We start from the raw sequence: 14047 nt of genomic DNA, 5'->3' as shown, positions 1-14047 counted from the left end.
CGGATGCACACATGCGGCGCGGCAAGGAAAAGCGGCAGGATGACGTCACTTTTTCTCGCCGCAGAAGTCGATTTTGTGCCGCTTTTCTCGTGCCGCAAAAGTTGGTTGAATTTTATTTTTTGCGGCAACTGCCGCCAAGACGCGTTTCTATCAGCCAATAACAGTTCGTTTGGTAGTCACGTGAGAAAATACAATCACGTGGTGTTTTAATGGCGGAAAGTTCGACGCTGTTAACCGAGATAACTAACATCAGAATAAAGAGGAAAGGATAATAAATTTAACACAAATTCTACACAAATAATCATATATAATTTAATTCAAAGAACAAAACAACCGAATCTTACTCAAAATAGTATTCTTTATCGAGGAATAAGCGTATTTTGTACACCAGTTCTTTATCGATCCAAGAAAATATCTCTAATTCAAAATCTTCGTTCGAATCTTCTAACTAAATAAAGCAAGCCGCACAAAACAAAATTTGTAAACACGTGGATAGCGACAATATCGGTATCGTTCGCCATCTTGAATACTGAACTCATGCGCCGAAATGTAAGCGGATTGCCGCTTGTGTGGATGTGCTGCCGCGCGGCGAAGATGCGTTTGCGACATCGCTTTTCCTTGCCGCGCCGCATGTGTGCATCCGGCTTAACGCGGGTGTTGTTTCCCGCCCGACATCGCGTTATATCGGGGTCCACTGTACGTATTGCGAGAGAGCGAATGGCTTAATTGTCTCCATTATTCGTCGCAGCGGATTAGATAAAGTTTGTCCACCTCTTTATGCCACATAGCAGCCATTTTTAAATACATGCCTTTAATAATAACTAACGTAAGGAAAATAATCCCTAATGAATTAAAAAAATACACTTATTACGTAATCGATACGTCATTATTCTTTCTTGAATCTTAAATTCAAAACTGACAAAAATATACAAGTTCAGTGATAAATAGAAACTGTACTTACGCCGTACAATGTATATGTATAGCGACCGATATCGCACTTTTCTATTTGACCTCGAGACGTGGTGACCCGATAACCATGTCGATCACAAATTACACAACATTATACGAATAAGAAATATATTATTATATTTTTTTATTTATAGAAAACTCTTATTCATATTCGATTATTCAAATCTAAACTTTTTTTAATATCTGTATATATAAAGCTGAAAAACCAGATTCTTTCTTTCACTGTATTATAAAAATGGCCACAAGGGGTGCCCCTGGCTATTATTTAAATTAACAATAAATTCAGTATATTATTATTTGATGCTGTTTTTGCATTTTTGGCTGCGTTTTAGCAGGATACGCCGTGAAAAATTTAGTAGGCTATATTATTTTTGTATTTGTAATAGGAATTTATTAATTTATACCACGGAATGACACCGCTGTTGCTAGAACTCGTCTGTTACTGGTTTAAAATATAAATATTGTCCTCATTTATAGTCTTCATAAATGTTAGAAAAAGGTGATGATTTATTTAATTCTAACAGATACACTCGGAGAGTACCTCTGATATGAAGGAATTTAGAAAATAATCCAGCAACGAGTTGCTTAACTTTCCCAGAAACATTTAAAATTGCGTGCGGCGCCATCTGTTAAGATATATTATCTTAAAAACGTTTCTATTTTTAACTATTATAAAAATGACAAAACCCTTAATTTTGAGGGTAGATACTGCTCTTATTAAAATTGTGAACGTTAATAACGAGTAAAATCGTCATTAATTCCGACCCCCACTCGAGATATGACATACCACTTCCCTTCATTACCGAGTCTTGAAGATGTTACCACAGCTGTTGTCGAACAAGCAATAAATAATGTTGCGGGATCCAATAATTCGCGTACGGCGTCGTGACAGTTGGGTGTATGGAAGGTGTTGGAAGGTATCGATAATGTTAGCGCGTTGACATCCGCGCGAGATCGGCCGCAATCGGTCACGATTTGCGTCGACAAGAAAATGCGATAGAACTTTCAAATGACTTACCTTGCAGAATGGAAGAGAATGTGTCTTGTCCGTGGATAATTCTGTGGGACCAAAAGGCATGTTTTCAACTTGTTGAAACAGCGAACATTCGTAACTAGGCCATATAGTAAATTCTGTTTTGTCCGAAGATTCTATTGCACTGATCACGAGGACGTTTCGAGGCGAGTGCAGTTCAACCTGGAATTTTTCACCGCAGTCAGTCCCGGATATGTCGTGCCTCGTTTCTCACCCCCGTTATGAATCTGGTTAAACCCGCAATGGGCACGGATAAAGAGCAATTTAGCGCCCACAAGCAAAAAAGCAAAAACAGAAAAATATTGCATTCGTCTAAAGTTAATCTGGTGGGGATTCACGGCCACCTTTATTCTTGGATCATTCTTCGAAAAATCTAATTCCGATGAGATCGTGGCGTGCTCTGTGTAAGTCCGGGGATAGTAAGAGATTTTCCACACTCGCGACAGCCAAACATGCCTCGAAATATGTAAATGGAAGCGCGGCCTACGGCATTTTGTGCCACATTTCACCCATAACGCCTGACCAGGCCGTGACCACTTCTGAAGAAAGAGATGACTGGACGGTACCACCCAGACACCTCTTTTTTCTATCGATTCGTTCGTTGCCTTCGGGTGTTCACCATCTTTAGAATGGGGACTACCTACGTTAAGCAGTATTCAAAAATACGGTATTTAAAAACAAAACTATTTTACTTAATGTAATATGAATGGTGTATATTCAAGTTATATATATATAGTCATTTTAATACAAAAATCGTTTTTGGTTGACGGTCTCGTAGCACTTCCGATTAGAAAATAAAGACTTTTTTGCACAAATTGAACGCAGGCTACAAATGCATTTCGGGTTGTTGTAAATCTACAACCCCTCTTCGGTGCTGTTAAAAAACAACAGTATAATTAGGAATCCGATATTATTTATATATTGTAAAAGATTTTTGCAACAAACACTTTCATGTTTCATAGAAAAACCACATAAAAATTTATTTTCACGTTTGCATTTTCTATAAATATACATGNGACTACTTAGGTTTACTAAGTTTATAGGTACTGTAATTGTATAAAATTAACTTATAAAGATTTCGCCGTAATTACATGTCTTAACAGCGGGCAAGGTCATTTATTTCCACAAAGCGACTGACCCTAGACGAGAGTTTAGAGGCAACAATTCAAAATAATAATAATGACAATGAAATAATGGAAAAGTAATTATACTCGTATATAGAACAAAACAAATTTGCGCGCAGTTAAAGTTTAACTAGGGACACGATAAGACATATCAATTTTATATCGATTCTACCCGTATAAAAACATCGAATTAAACTTGTGTAAAAAAGTCGTTTTGTATTGTACCGTATCTGTATTCTAAACAAACAATTCGTTTCGCACAATTTCCATATTTAAAAATGTAAGAAATATAATTATTTCAAAATTAAAATTATGGAATAGAATCATTCGGCGCGGAAGTGGTACAATTACTTCGAAGGTACCCGAGTATCGCGGGTCTAGGGATGCTGTATTTTTTAACGCACCACTGCGGCTGCCCCGCACGGTAACACATTCAGATAACAGTTTTCTTTTACCTCGAATAGGACGGGTCCTTTGATAGGACACCTATCAAATGACCCGTCACATTCCGCCATCTCACCTTAATGGTTTTCTTTCCGCGGTGTCATCTTAAAGACGGGAAAGAAAATAGTCATTTATTTACTATTTTCTTTACCGTCAAATTACATTAACAAATAGTAATAAATTACTTGTTAATGTAATCTTATTTTAATCTTTAACAATAATAGTCTTATCGACAATAATAGTAACCATGATTTATAGCGAAGAACAATGAACGAAGTAGATAGCCCGCGGAAACGAATTTTTTCCACATTACAATGGCAAAACAAATTATAAAACTATTAAATAAATGACACGATATATCTATTATAATATATCCAATAAAATATCGTAACAGATAGCGCTACCACAATTTTAACTTTTTCGCCGGGAAAGTTAGGCAACGGGTTGCTGGATTTTTAAAACAACTTTCGTTTTTTTCTTATAATAAAGTCGGTAGAAACTGTAACGATTAGTTATCGATCTTTCCGTCGAAAAAATGCCAAACGATTTATAAACTTTAAAAATTAAAGCTATTCTGCCAGGAAGCGAAGAATTAATTAATACGGTAATAAATAACGAGCGAAGCGGAAAAACAGGTGGCAATTATTTACGAAAGAACTGGTTTTTCACTCGGGTCTTTGCCAAATTTCTGCCGGGCAACATTTACGAATCGAGATTAAATTCTGAAAAATATATTTGTAAATAAATCCGCAATAAAGTGGCAGAAATTTGATATAAAGCGAATAAAATCCTCACAGACTGTTATCGATAACTCGATTATTGTCTGCACAAAAACAAGAGAGAATTGAATATTTTTTAATTATAATTCGTTTCTATAATATAAATGTCCAGTCGACTTTATCCCTGGTAATATGTTATCCTTGTGGCCGCACATCAACAGTTTCCATCTTTCGCCAGATTCTGGCGAAAGATGGAAACTGCAGAAGTCGGAGCCAGGGAAAATCCAGTTTGAACGGAAAAAAGTCAATTCGACAACAATTCCAGATCCGAAATTTGACATTGATTTAAAAAAAAGTTTGTAAGTCGCGTTCTCCTTGAAATTTTTTTTGTAATTATTTCAAAATTTTCCGACAAGAAACAGATTGACGTCAAAATATAATTTACATCATTGGCTTCGCTTCAAAACTGTAATTAAGCTTATCGATTTTTATAATCTGAATCTCGTATGCAAAATAATTAATAAGAAACCTTAATACAGTACGTTGATAATTAACGTAGCCTACACGAATCGGGAAAAAATGCAGAATTTTAATCGAAGTCTCTCACGTGACGAAGGAGGATCTTTTTGACTTTTAATTCTGGCCAACGAATTTTCTTCTCTTTACTCGGAAACATTTCGACTAATTTGGTTATATTAATCTTAATTATACAATTTCTTCCCGCGTTTAAAAGTGATTTTACTATTAAATAAATAAGTCTAACTGCCTCGTCTTTATCTGGCGTAATCAGAAAATAAAAAAGATTCCGAAAGCCGTTCGAAAGTGTAATTGGCACAAACAACAGAATGTAATCCAGTAATCCGCTTTCGGTTTTCACGAGTTTTAGTGTATTTCTGAAAACTTTATAGTATTTTATTGCGTTACGTAACGTTTTCTGAAATTTTTTGTATATTTTTACAATTAAAACAAAAAATTGTCTTTTATCGATCGTGAAAATGAGCGAATCAAGTGTTTTTGCCGTTGTTTATTCTCAAATCGGGAAAGAACGGAAAAACATTTGAGTGAAATTACAATTTTCACAATGGAAAACTCTTTAAATTATCAAAAGATTTTTCTTTATAGGTTAATGCGTAAAATGGTAAAAATAAAAAATATGTTAATATTTATCGTCCGCGCAATTATTCTCTAAGAACTTGCGTTATAACGATAGCGGCCGGCAATAAACGACGGTACGTAAACTAATTAAAAACGCCGTCACGAAAACCGATTAATCGATATCGACGTAAATCGATAAAACGTATAATAATTCGCCATCAAAACATTTTTTTTTCTTGCCGTTTAAATTCCATCGAGAGAAATTACGGATCGGACATTACGTATAAAGTGGTATTCTCGGTTAAAAAATTTAGAAAACGGCGATATTTATCGATAATGCCATTTGATTTCCAATAAATAGAACTTAACCGAGAAGACGGCGTTATCGGGTTACGCCGTAATTAGCTTAATACGAAACACGCGTTACGCAACGGAGGCAACACGTAACGTTAGACGGGCGAGAGTGCAATTTATTAACGTCTATTTCCGTCCTATCGATTTATCGGAAACTCGACATAAATTAATTTTATTCGTCTCATTTGAATATAATGCGATTGGAAGGAGACAACTCCGTGGCAAAAATACACAACGCCGACTCTTTTATACACTTTTATACGCATTTTCAAGGAAGGAAATGCGAAATGGCGAAAATGAGAAATAATCTGTAGGAAATACTTGGACATTTTCAAAACATAGAAAAATTTTTATTAAATAACGCACAAATTGCAAAATTAACGGTCGTGTTTGAAAAAAATAGCAGAAAAGTGGAGTTACGGACTGAAAGATTGCAAAAAACGAAGGAAAGAAAAAAATAAGCGCACGACGGCACAAATTGGCACGGCTTTAGTTAATAGAGAAAAGTTTCGGTCAATAAGATACCGTACGCGAATAAGTGGAGTAAGGTTGAAATTCGTGTAACGCCCTCTTTTCGGCATTTTCGATAAATAATATGAGCCGTAAAGAATCGAGTGATAAATTTGTGCAATTAATAAACAATTATTGTCGATAGTTTCACCTGGGAACATTATTATAGATGAGTGATTATTTTGTTATATTTTGTTACGTGAAGTATAATGCAGTCGAATCGTTACGTATCTGCAATATGAAGAAATTTGCAGTGGCGCGTTATAGCTTAATGGGGCCCGGGCGCGCTAGAATTAGGAACCCCGCGTATAGTAAACTATCGACTTCGGACATTTTTCTTCTGGAGAATGCTTTGACGGGAATTATACTGCGGTTATTACGAATTTAACACTGCTCATGCAAATAAAGGAAGAAAACGATGTTAGATAAAATTTTATTACCAACAAAACAAAATCACATATACGACATTTACCAACAATGAAATTTAATCCGCGAGAAAAATTTATAAATAATACATTTAACGGAATTAATATATACTTTTAATGCACCAAAAAATAAACTAGATTAAATCAGTAAGAATTAGAATAAACTGTAATTTAAAACTAGTCATTTAATATAACAGAGAAAAAACAACTTTTTATGAGTTACGCTTCTTCGCCTTCGCCACACGACAACGCATACTCTCCAGAAAGGAACAAAAATAAGCATTTAGATATACAGTCGAGCATCGATTAACCGACCCCCGATTAACCGTCACATCGGTTAACCGACCGTTCTAGTCGGCAAATTTCAAATGTCCGCCAGTGATGTGGCATTACAATATTTGGCTGTCTTGGCTACTTTAATATTATTGTTGTTAAATTTTTGCCTGTTTTAACTGGCAACATCGGCTCGACCATTGAAGGGAGGCCAGTATTTAAATTAAACGAGACTTAATTTTCTAATTATGAGTGGTTGTTTGTTTTGTGAGNTGTGGGTGTAGTTATGATACCTTGTTTACAATTCACTAAAATGTAATTGGGGTTCCATAATACCACCTTCTCCTCTATATTTTGTTGGTTTGTAAAAAATTTTATTACAAAATTTGACTTCAATTTTCTTTTTGTAGAAATTGTTTAAGTCCCTGGAAACTCGAGGTAAACAGGTACTTGTAAATACGGTCCCAATGGGACAGATGTCAAAGCTGATGTTTTTAACACGAAGAGCACAGATGGACACAACGATCTGTCTCATTTGTTTCGATAATACCACGTGTAATGACGTGTCCCGCTAGCATTAATTGTTCACCTATAAAATATCTCGATAAGCAGCTACAAGCGGCACACATCATTACATGGGACAGTAATATATAATTAATTTTACGTTGACTAGTTACAAGCCACCCTGGTAAAGTAGCCATTTTGTAAAAACGTAGCGCCCTCTATAAGTTATGAAAAAGGCGAATTTCCTTCGTTGACAATGGCTCCGCATAGCGTGATTAAAGTTGCCATACGTCCCGACTGGGAACATTTCCCGGAATGTCTCGTTTATCCATTTCTATCCTAAAGTATTCTTATTTATATTTGAAAAAGTCAAATAAAAATTGTAGTCTGTAGGTGTCCCGTCATCTGTCTAACACCTTTGGGGGAAATTTTTGAATTGAAATAACGTGCCTTCCGGTTCAAATTTGATACGAATCCAATATTTTTCTTGTTACGTATAAGTTACGTAACGGCCGGGAAAGTAAGATAACAGAATGAATAGGCGGAGAGGACCACAGAGGTAAAAAGGAACAAATTGCGCCGGTTGTTTATGTAATTACTCCCTTTAATATAATTAAATTTGTTGTAGGCTTGCAATATGTATGTTGCTCGGACTCCCGTTACCTCCCGAGTCGGAAATGGCGTTTTATTACCACACTGAATTCCAAATTTCGTCTTTTCTAACGAAATAGGGTCGAAGTTGATCGAGGTGGTGGCTATAGAAATCATTGTTCCACGGGCAACTACCGCCATCTGTCGGTTAAAATTGATAGCTCTGTTGTTTTTAATTTAATAATTATCTCAAATATCCAGTTGATAGAGATACGGGGCTTATCAAACTGCGATGGAGCCGTGTAATCGCGATCCCATCGAGAAATTAAGACTTTTATTTGTGGAATGCATTTCGGTCTTCACTAGACTCTACTCGGCCACAATTAGCCTATATAAATACAAATACAGTATCTACAACAGTTGTAAAAAACTTATATTTAACATTTAGCTTAAAAACAAGATAAACTATTCAAAAAAGAAAGAGGCGTGTAAAAACGAAAAAATAGCCAATTAACTCTGTCCCTTCAAAGAGAGATTTTTTTAAAGTTAACACTAGCATTCCTTCCCCCAAAATATGCCGGATAACATAAAAAAATGGCAGAATATAAAGTTTAAGTCTACTTTATCCCCGCGGGTGTAAGCACACGTTTGTACTTTCAGGGAAGAGAGCCACAAATTTGCATAGTGCAACATACACAGCGATAGGGCATCACGATAAAAAAAAAAAAAATTTTTTTTTAAGACCGAAAGCACTCGCAAGACAATCAATTTCAGTAGGAAAAGCTCATTGGTTACATTTAGGGGGACACGTAATACGGAGGTGGTTGACGGTACGCGGGTGTTGCCTTTGGTCTTCCGTTTTTGGCTTCGTTGCGAAGGCTGGAGGTGGCTGATAAGGTGGATCAGTCTGCGGTTCCCTCCTCTCGATTTGCGGTGTAGGTTCCGTACTGCCGGTCGGTTGATAAGTCGGCCGAGATAATGGCTGTTTCTGGTATTTCATAATAACTGGTGGTGTTGCTGGATCCGATTTCTCTTTGATTTCGTCAGCGAAAATGATCGGAACACCTTTACATACTGTATATAATTTTACAAATTATAAAAACAAACCTAATATTTAACACAATAGTTACAACTTACATGGATATACTGTAATTGTTCGCATTTCCGTCTGATTACAATTTCTACTCACGGTTCAAACAGACAATTCTTTCAGGCGTTCCTGTGTTAAGGATTCGTAGTATCGAACACTAAGTGGGTCTGTAGTACAGACTCACTTAGTGTTCAATACTACGATTTCTACCATTACTGCGAAGTCTCTGTAGTATTGGTTAACGGCGATTACCCCGGATGAGAATCAGTAGCCAGGATTCACTCACTTTCCTTCCTAAATTGTCATTAATTCTACAGTTTTCGTTAACACTCGTAATGCAATTCCAAAGGGTATACGTTATCTCACACCGTTTGGAATTGCAGCGCCTGTCTACCGCCGAACTAACGTAATTATATTTAATTGTCTCACACGTTCACCGATACGTACTGTATATCTATGGACGGAAAGTTTCACCATTATACTATAGGCACGAACAGATTTGCGACTGAGATTAAACACACGACTATTATTGACTATCGTCGGTTTACATAATTCGTTACTTATCGACCGTTTTCGTTCCGGGCTAACAATCACGTAGAACATTTTCATAATCTTTTTAATTAATCTCTTAAAAAATATTTTCTACATAACCTAAACTAACATATTCTATATTGTTATTTCTTCGAGTATTATTATTAATGTTCCAACTCGTATAATCAGTCGGCACTTACACGCTTTGGATAGTTACGAATTAAATACATCTTTATTACATCTCGTATTTTTACTTCTCGGTGGTTTTTATTAGTGGTTCTCCATCTGGTATTCATTTAATAATATTCTTCATTTTTTAACTCGGAATAATTTCCTTCGTTTTTTTATTTTCTAGACGATTAGACGATATTCTTCGCTGTCTATTTTGACGCATTTATGGCCAGATCAGACGCAATTCGCCTCAAACTGGTGGTAGAATCGCTAACTTTTTTTACAAATTAAGACGGTTAATTTTAAATTTAATACGACAAAGTCATCCGGCGACATCCGGACGACTTCGCCGTCGCATATTTATCGTTAGAATCGACGTAATTTAGCGCAATACGACGACAACGCTTTTTCCCTTTTAATCGGGAAATCCTTTAATTTATCAATTATTCCATAAATATATTTTGTAGAAATGCACCCCTAATCTACGACTGTGCCGCATTTTGCATTCTCCTCGCGTATTAATGGCGATTTAACCGCAATCGACGCGATTCCGATACTTTCGCGTTCGAGCAAAAAGATGATAATAAAATATTGTAAATATAATTTGCTTTTAAACAGTTTTGTCGCGGTCTTCTATAAATGGACGGAGAATATAAAGATTTTACTCGACAGATGGCGACGGTCGTCTACGGATGGAAACGCTAGNTTTTTAACGATACAATAGCGACGATTATTATTTTTAAAAAAATTGTTAGGCTAAACATCGATGAAAATTCAACGCGAAGTTGGTTAATAGCGATATGCTAATATACTAATTACATGAGATATACTAATATACTATACTAATAATGTATTTTTTTCATTCTTTTCGGTTATTCGATTTTTTCAGTTATCCGACTAACCTGAGTCCCCAATTGAGTCGGATAATCGATGCTCTACTGTACTTTCTGCAGTTATGAATGTATAAAAGATTAGTTTTGGCCCCACCAATTTCCCCGTTTGCCTGGCTAGTTTTTAGAGTAATTTCATTTTTTTCCTGGCGATTTTTTCGGGAAATTTCACTTTTGCCGATAGGATAACGTCCCACAAGCTGATTGCCGTTTTTTGGTACTTCGGTTTATTACGTAGTAAAAAGATCTTCATACGTACATTTACTAAAAGTAATTAAATTATTATTATTATTATAGACCTACTTAGTGTTCAGTACTACGATTTCTACTATTGCTGCAAAGTCTGTGTAGTATCGGTTTACGGCGATTCCCCCGGATGAGAATCAGTAGCTAGGATTCACTCACTTTCCTTCCTAAATTGTCATTAATTCTACAGTTTTCGTTAACACTCGTAATGCAATTCCAAAGGGTAAACGTTATCGCGCACCGTTTGGAATTGCTGTGCCGGGCTACCGCCGAACTAACATAATTATATTTAATTGTCTCACACGTTCACCAATACGTACTGTACACCTAATGGACGGACAGTTTCACCAATATCCTACTATATGCCCGAACAGATTTGCAACTGAAACATACGATTATTATTGACTATCTTCGGTTTACATAATTCGTTACCTATCGACCGTCTTCGTTCCGGGCTAACAATCGCGTCGAACATTTTCATAATCATTTTAATCTGCTGAAAACTATTTTCTACATAACCTAAACTAACATATTCTATATTGTTATTTCTTCGAGTATTATTATTAATGTTCCAACTCGTATAATCAGTCGGCACTTACACGCTTTGGATAGTTACGAATTAAATACATCTTTATTACATCTCGTATTTTTACTTCTCGGTGGTTTTTATTAGTGGTTCTCCATCTGGTATTCATTTAATAATATTCTTCATTTTTTAACTCGGAATAATTTCCTTCGTTTTTTTATTTTCTAGACGATTAGACGATATTCTTCGCTGTCTATTTTGACGCATTTATGGCCAGATCAGACGCAATTCGCCTCAAACTGGTGGTAGAATCGCTAACTTTTTTTACAAATTAAGACGGTTAATTTTAAATTTAATACGACAAAGTCATCCGGCGACATCCGGACGACTTCGCCGTCGCATATTTATCGTTAGAATCGACGTAATTTAGCGCAATATGACGACAACGCTTTTCCCCTTTTAATCGGGAAATTTTTTAATTTATCGATTATTTCATAAATATATTTTGTAGAAATTCACCCCTAATCTACGATTATCCCGCATTATGTATTCTCCTCGCCTATTAATGGCGATTTAACCGCAATCGACACGATTCCGATACTTTCGCGCTCGAGCAAAAAAGATAATAATAAAACATTGTAAATATAATTTGTTTTTAAACAGTTTCGTCGCGGTGTTCTATAAATGGACGCAGAATATAAAGGTTTTACTCGACAGATGGCGACGGTCGTCTACGGATGGAAACGCTGGTGTCTGTCGCCATAGAAACCGGGTGTTCTCCGTAATCGAGCGCCATCTAACAACAACACGGGAACTAAGCGGAGGTCGACGGATGATTGCCGGCGTTTAATGGTCGAACGAGCCGTTAAATATCCACTTTACGTAAAGTTAGTTCGGAGCTTTTCATTCGCGCCGCTCTTACGGGCCGATGCGGGCGTTGGATTCTACCGCAGGCTTTGGCAATGAAACTAAAAAATTCGTCGAAAACAACGGATCTAAACCTAAATTTTATTAGTAAATAATCAACGATTATTTTGGAACAAGTATATCCTGCACAATATTATTATAATTCATATATATATAGGCCTATATATTTGTTTATTACTGGTCTTTAATAAAATTATTATTATACGATATCGTAATAAACCGATATCGAGTCGTTTTTACGTATCGTAACGTTCGTCGCATACATATACGAAGGCAAAGAAATGACCGTCGATACGACAAAATGAGAAGAAATCGGGAGCCAATTTGACAAATAGGATCGAGGGGTGATGGATTACTCGTTAATTACGAAGCTGGCTATTCACCCGATAGCGTCGCTTAAACATTTCGTATCCGTCAGAGAATCGCACGCGCAATGCGTTTATTATTCCTTTATTAATATTATTTCGCGGGGGCTTTATCACTTCGGAACGAACGGCATTTGTAAGAATTTATCTTTACCGGTCGTTCCTGGGTTTCGACTTACGATCGCGATTAGTCCGGAGAGTTCGCGGGGCGTATTTCGACCCGTAGATCGAATTACGAGTTTCCACCGATTCGAATAACGTTCAACGAACAAACATAAAGATATATTATTTGCGGGAAGTAAAGAAACACCTGGCGATTTGATAAGAAACACTCGCTCCGTTTCCCGTTTCGGGTTGTAGATTTTATCGACGACGGAATTTTGACAGAAGACGGCTGCCGGAACCAACGTGGCGCGTGGTAATCCCGGAAAGACGGCGACGATTAGAAACTAATTAGGGAAAGAAAACTGGGGTGTGGGTAAATTACAATGCGGAAGTGCGATGGTCGCCGTACCGCGAGTAGTAAATGTATTAAATGAAATTTTTTGTCGAATAAAATGCTCGTATTCTGTCCGGAAGGTAAGGGGAAGTTGGGCAAATTGTACTTCTTATAACGGAAACGATCGTCATATCCGGAAGGTAATTGTAGAATCCGCTCGTTACCCGCGAGCTTTTCTGTCTATGGTAAAATACGGTTTTTGATAGCGAAAACGAAGTTTATTGCAATTTCTGGTACCGGTACAATTTGGACGTTACGCCGTGTAAATCGTACCTCCTGGGAATGTACTGTACCGCGGTGGGTAGACAATGCGCGGGAAAGAGTTAAGACGAAGAAACACGCAATTTCTGTTACACAATCGCGTATTTCAATCTCGACTAACCGAAATTCGGTAACAATTCACGTAAGTAACAAACGCAATTCTGCTCCTTATCCGGCGGTCGCGTTGATTTTAATTACGCACAAAAGAAAAGACCAGTCGAGTGTAAACACGGGCCTAGTTTTCTATAAAACAATAGTCTGTTATGCACCGGATGCCATTCTTCCGTTTAACGTATAAATTTTTCCTCCTTCCTACATCGAAGCGTGTTTAATTACGCCGAGTGAAACCAAAAGAAATATTTTTCCTCGAAAGAAAAGTCAAATTTCTGAAGAAACAAAAGTTAAAAATTTCTTGTGTAGTAGCGAGTACGAAGGAGGAAGTACGAGTTACACCATTTTCCCTTACACATCCGTTACGTAACCGAAAGAAATGCAAACTG

The 14047-nt window shown here is 36.6% G+C and overlaps 1 protein-coding gene and 1 long non-coding RNA gene across 2 annotated transcripts in view; both read right to left on the bottom strand.

The window, feature by feature from the left end:
- LOC111615825 (sulfotransferase 1C4-like) overlaps nucleotides 1–1012 on the bottom strand; it is a 7517-nt gene extending 6505 nt beyond the window's left edge. The window contains exon 1 of the mRNA XM_023357258.1: nucleotides 962–1012. The gene's annotated coding sequence lies outside the window, so the exon portion shown is untranslated. The remainder of the gene's footprint in view (nucleotides 1–961) is intronic.
- Nucleotides 1013–8578: 7566 nt separating this feature from the next.
- LOC111615826 lies at nucleotides 8579–9834 on the bottom strand. Its single transcript, XR_002755142.1, has 2 exons — nucleotides 9179–9834; nucleotides 8579–9115 (listed from the first exon to the last, which is right to left on the bottom strand). It is a non-coding gene; the product is annotated as an uncharacterized LOC111615826 (long non-coding RNA).
- Between the last annotated feature and the right edge of the window lie 4213 nt (nucleotides 9835–14047).

The sequence above is a fragment of the Centruroides sculpturatus genome, unplaced genomic scaffold (assembly GCF_000671375.1).
Source record: "Centruroides sculpturatus isolate CEXI.00-Female unplaced genomic scaffold, Cexi_2.0 scaffold2285, whole genome shotgun sequence".
NCBI lineage: Eukaryota > Metazoa > Arthropoda > Arachnida > Scorpiones > Buthidae > Centruroides > Centruroides sculpturatus.
The sequence above is the reverse complement of the archived record's forward strand: the minus strand, read 5'-3'. Positions and strand labels throughout refer to the sequence as shown.